This window comes from Lepus europaeus, chromosome 14 (genome assembly GCF_033115175.1).
Source record: "Lepus europaeus isolate LE1 chromosome 14, mLepTim1.pri, whole genome shotgun sequence".
Classification (NCBI taxonomy): Eukaryota; Metazoa; Chordata; class Mammalia; order Lagomorpha; family Leporidae; genus Lepus; species Lepus europaeus.
Genome location: NC_084840.1, coordinates 67,760,991 through 67,767,233, shown reverse-complemented (window position 1 = coordinate 67,767,233; position 6,243 = coordinate 67,760,991).

The window sequence follows — 6,243 nt, the reverse complement described above, 5'->3', positions numbered from 1 at the left end:
CCCTGGGTCTCCACAGTCCCTCTTCACCCAGAGTTTTGGCTATTTTAAGTATCTTCCTCTTCCAGTTTCACTTGGTTATCTCTGCAAAGCCCCTATCTGCGAATACAGTCACATTCTGATGTATTAGGGTTTAAACCTACAGGTTCTGGGGGTCTGGCAGTGTGGCATAGTGGGTTTTGCCCATGCTTGTGATACCTGCATCCTATACCAGAGCAATGGTTTGAGTCCTGGCTGCTCCACTTCTGATATAGCTCCCTGCTGATACACCTGGGAAGGCAGTGGAAGATGACCTAAGTGCTTGGGCTGCTGTCACCCATGTGGGAGGTCAGGATGGAGCTCCTGGCTCCTGCTTCAGCCTCACCCAGACCTGCCTATTATAGCCATGTGGGGAGTGAACCAACAGATCAAAGATCTGTCTCTTTCTCTTTGTGTGTGTGTGTGTGTGTGTCTGTCTCCCTCTCTCTGTATAATCCTGCCTTCCAAATAAATAAAAACAAATCTTTAAAAAAAAAAAAGCCATAGGAATTCTGGGGAGTCCTGGAAGTACAGTTCATCCCCTAACTTCCCTGGCCTCAGATTCATCAGCAGTAAAATAAGGGGTGAGCCTGTGGTGCCCTGGCCCTCCCAATCTTAGTGCCTAGAACTGCACTAAGCCTTCCAGGTGGTGCTGAATGTGGGGCTTTGGGTGTGTCATGTAACTCTTCCAGGCTAAAATTTATTTATAAAGCACAGATAATAAAAGTGACGTCTATTAATATCCCTCGGTGTTCTGGGCCTTGAGTTATGGTTGGAGCAATGATGCATTACTAAACCAAACCAATTAGTCTTAGGATAGATGCGCCAGCGGCATATCCTCGACAAACAACACGCTCTCAAATCAACAAGAGAAGACACAGCGGCGAGGCCTTCATAACAACACGGCTGTATTGATGGGATGCAAGGGAAACTACGTTAGAGGCTATCGATTCTCTTTGAGATCTAATAATAAGCTTTATTCAGATCTTACTCATGTACCACTTCCTCCGCCAGTCTTTGACGGGAGCAGAAATTGGCCAGTGACAAACAGAATTGGTTCTAGTGTCCTTTGAAATCTCAGAAGTGGACGTGTTTTGGAACACAAAAGACACATGCTTTCTTTGGGAGACAAGGCCTGCTTTGGGGAAAAAGAAAAAAACATTAATTTGAAACAAAATTGAACGTGCACCTGACTTCAGATTCATTTGATTAGAGTCTTTCTCAGGGCTGATCAGCTCTAGAACCGGCTCCTATTGGCACCAGTGAGCCAATAAAAAGATCCAGGAGAGAAGTATTAAAACAACTCGAGAGAGAGAGGTTATTTATTTTTCTAAAAATCGAATCACTATTTACACTGCTGAGACAAATTATTTATACATATGCTATAGGTTTTGCATCCTTAGAATTTGTTGGCATTTAGCATATGATAAATTGTACCTGACTTATTTGTGGAAAATCATCTTGAGGAAGATTTTTTTCCCCTCAGTGGGAAAATCTGTAGACAACACGTGGAGGGGCATTATTGAAACTGTTCTTCAGGTGTGCAGACAGAAGGCAGGGCTCTGGCATTCAGCGTCACTGTGGGTGGCTCAGACTTGTGGCCTGAGGCCAGTGTTATGCATGCTCATCAAGTTACTTACCTCTGACCCTTGTTCCCTTTATCTCTAGCATCGGTTCTGAACTCAGGGTTTTCTGTAAATATTGAGCAGGGCACTGCCAGCAGAGAGCTCCACATGAGCCCTCCCAGGGTTAAGAATCCAATGCATGTCAACTTTTATGTCATTGTTGTTAACAGAGAATCTTGGCCTGTGTATATGTCATCAGGGGAGAAGAATTAAGTTTGTTGAAAAACAAGGAGTGAGTTTCTGCACTAGTAGCAGGTGCTCTCCAGAGTCTTCGCCCCACACCCCTGACATGGAATTAGCAGGAGGGAGGAGGTGCTCAGTGGGGTAGGATGGGAGGACCATGCAGTGGCTTAGCTTTTGCTGTCTCTCTGTGTAGCTCTATTATTCACCTTGCTGTCCTATGAATTCCAAATCAACAGATCCATCTGAGTTGAATTACCAGTGCCCAATTCTTTCCAAATCCAATAGTAACAAATATAGTCATGATTGTTCCTTTTTCCATGTCACTGTGCCACACTTTTAACAGGGAAAGCTGAAGTTGGACCAATGACCATTGAAAATAAGGAATCCTGCAAGTTTATGACTATAGGGTATCACATGTTTATATCTCCCCCGAAATTCACACATTGACATCTTCGCCCTGAGTGGCATGGTTTGATGAAGTGAGGTCTTTGGTGGTTAGGTCACAGGGTGAGGCCCTCCTGTTGGGATTTGTGCATTTATATGAAGAGACAGGAGTGAGCTTGCTTCCTCTGTCTATGCTCACCATGTTGTGAGGGTTCAGCTTGCAATGGCTGAGAGCAAACCAGAGAGAGAGCCCTTACCAGAACCCAATGGTGCTGGCACCCTGCTCTTGGACTTCCTAGCCCCTAGAACTGTGAGATATGGTTTGTTGTTTAACCACCCAGCCTGTGGTCATCTGTTACCCAGCGCCTTTTTTTTTTCCCTAAAGATTTATTTTACTTGCAAGGCAGAGTTATGGGGGTTGGGGAAAGAGAAGAGAAGAGAAGAGAAGAGAAGAGAAGAGAAGAGAAGAGAAGAGAAGAGAAGAGAAGAGAAGAGAAGAGAAGAGAAGAGAAGAGGAGACACAGAGAGGTCTTCCTTCCACTGGTTCACTCCCCAAATGGTTGCAATGGCTGGAGCTGCACCTATCTGAAGCCAGGAGCCAGGAGCTTCTTCCAGGTTTCCCACGTGGATGCAGGAGCCCAAGGACTCAGGCCATCTTCCACTGTTTTCCCTGCCCATAGCAGGGAGCTGGATTGGAAGTGGAGCAGCCAGGACTCGAACTGGTGCCCATATGGGATGTTGGCGCTGCAGGAAGATGCTCAACCTACTACGCCAGCCCAAGAACTTGTATTTTCCCTTCTGACTAAGGCTCTTGGGTACCACCCCAGGAGTTTACCACTTGCATTCTCTCAGTAAGCAACTGAGCTGGAGTAAAGAGAGTGATAGATTTCCGGCTTGTTTGCTTCCCTCCATAGAAGACTGCATTTTATTCAATGTCTGTGAGACAGACGTACAGCCAAGGGGGAGGGCAGTTTGCTTCTGGCAGAAGCAGGAGTGCCCAAGAGAATGAAATCACATCACGCCTCCCTCGCTGTGCCTTGTCTGAGAATAACAGTCATGCTGCTGTTTGTTGAATGACAATGGTTAAGGGTCACATAGTGGGGAGGGCTGACATGTTACTTCTGAACCTCACAACAACCTTTTACAGTAGTTAATGTTTACTCCCATTTCACAGATGACGGTTAATAAGGGAAAAAATTCAGGGTGCTTGCTCCAGAGCCTGCATTTTAACCACTATGCAGTCTTTCCTCTATGGTTTCTGGGAAGGCTCAGTGTCCCGCTCAGCAACAGAGTCGGGGATTCTTTCTTGCAATAAGCATGCAGCAGTCCCAGGGCAGGCATGTGATGTAGCGGGTTAAGCCACTGCTTGGCATACCTGCGCCTCATATCAGAGTGCTGGAAATCTCTTCTAATCCACCTTCCTGCTAATGTGCCTGGGAGGCAGTGGATAATGAATTAAGTGCTTCAGTTCTTGCCACCCATCTGGGAGACTCAGATGGAGCTCCGGGCTCCTGGTTTCAGCCTGGCCCAGCCCTGGGCTCTTGCAGCCATTTGGGGAGTGAATCAGCATGGAAGATCCATCTCTTTCTCCTTTTTCTATCTCTGTCTCTTTCTCTTTCTATCACTCTGCCTTTCAAGTAAATGGAAAAAAATAAACATTTAAGAATTGCAACTCCAGTCTCCAGATAAGCACTGCAAATGTTTTGATGTAGTTTCTTCGCAACTCTTACGATAATATACACATTTTTGAAAAGAAGGATGGCATCGTGCAGTCCTTGCTGTTTAGTGAAAGCTTTTTTAGATATTGCTATTTCTTTTCCTTTCTGGGTTAAGAAATTGCCTCCCTCCACATCACCTTCTTCTCCAACATCTCTGCTGTGTTCCCTCCCTTCTCAACGCTCTCCACTGGGAGGAGGACTTTCTAAATGAATTGCATCACAACTTGCCCTGTGTTACGTGATACTTTGAGAACACCTACTATTTTAATGGAATTGATTCCTAGATCCAAATTGCTTCCTTGAATCCTACCCCATGTGTTAGTCCTGCATCTTAGAATACCTACCAGAAACTCCCATTTGGCTGTCCATCATCACTGACATCATTGCAAAACTCCCATCAAACTCACCACCCCCTTCAGTGCTGCAGCCTGGCGTGGGGAAGATGCACTGAATTCTGAATCCTGAGAGTTCATGGCCACGCTGAACCTTTTCTGATTCAAGTCAGCATCCTTGGGAACCATGGAAACCTACTCTGACTAACTTAAGACAAAAAGTGCCTGCATCAGGGCACACAGGGCAGCTCCACCATAGGTGGGAAAGAAGCTGGGAGCCAGATTTGGAAAGGGGCAGAAAATCGGGCTGCTCAGTGGCAGCCACAGCACGACCGACCTGCCCTGAGCGAGTCTGCTGGCCCTGGCTTCTTGGCCTTGCTGCTGGGAGAAGGGAGGCAGAATACTGTCTTGTCAATAGCTCCAAGGACGAAAAGAGAAGTTGGATGTGGAGCAGCTGGAAGAAAGCAACACCTGTGCTCTGCACCCAGCCTTGGTTTCCTTAGCTCAGAAAAAAGGAGGTGCTAACAGTTTTCCTCCTCACTGGGAGGAAGGCCCAGTTAGTGTTCTGGAATTCAGCTGTAGGCCACCAGCCCACTACACGAGTGTATGCTGTATCTACTATACAATGAGATTTTCCTTCTAGCCTTGCTTCTGCCCCTGCTCATTCCTCTCTCTCAGTCCTGCTATGCAAGGATGTCTGCCTCGGTTTGTCCACATCCCCCTCTTCCTCCCTATGGAGTCCTGTCCGTCTTTGCTGCTTTACTCCCCCTTCTTACTCTCCCTCTCCCTTCCCATCACCATTGACACACAGAAGTCATCCCTAAGAAGGAAACCAGCAGTTCCCACATGTGATTACACACGGACTCCCTGGGGGCAGGAATTCTGCTTTAGGAGCTGTGTGCTGAGATCCTTGGGGCTGTATTTTAACAGGCTATGGTATGGATCACAACAGGAACACCCCCACCTGCTAGAAAGTTCTTTTTCGTATATATAGTTCATCAGAAAGAATTTTTATTTGAAAGGCAGAGAGAGAAAGAATCTTTTATCCATTGGGTTCACTTCCCAAATGCTTGCAACAGCTAGGGCTGGGTCAAGCTGAATCCAGAAGCCAGGAACTCCATCCAGGTCTCCCACATGGGTGGCAGGGACCCAAGTACTTGAGCCATCACCTGCTGCCTCCCAGGGTGCACATTAGCAGGAAGCTGGGTTGGGAAGCAGAGCTGGGACTCGATCCTGAGCACTAATATGGGCTGTGGGCTCCATGAGCAGCGTCTAAGCACTGTGCCAGATGCCTGCTCCTGGACATCCCGAGTCAAGCACGTTACCCAGAACACTGCTCTTGGAAAAGGGCTTCTGCAGTCAAATAAATTTGGCAAATGCTGTGTATAACATTCCCCCCCAAACCTCAAGAGATTCACAATTCAAGGGGCTCTGCAGGTCAGAACCCTGTGAAGTGTCCAGCCTGGAGTTTCTGAGCTATAAGAGACGGTCAACCTCTTTAGTTCCAGAACATCTGTTAAAAATCCTAAAAGAGAATGTTCTGGAAAACACACCTTGGGAAACCCTAGCATATGCAATGAGTCTCAGAATTCCTTACAGCAGTCGTGTAGCTCTTCCACCACGGGCCTCCAAGCTTCACCTCTCCCTGTGCCTTTGTGTATATGTATACCTAGGCGTTCACCCAACATTCTGCCCGCTGAGAGAGCAAACTTCTAAGATGCCCGTGTGCCTGCCCTGTCTCTCCGGCCACTTTGCTGGGATGGACACCCCCTCCTCTCTGTCCATGCAGGTTCCTTTCACTTGAATTTCAAGACTCAGCTCAAATGCCCCCTTCCTCCACGAAGTCTTCCAATAGCTTCTCCAGCCTTTGAACTCCACATTCTGTTGATTGTCTGATGCATCCTTTTGTGAAAACACAGGGAAGTGCCTTGTGGTTCCCTGGTGTACAGAGTCCCTCTCTGGTGCTTGTGGGGCTGTGTCTTGTCT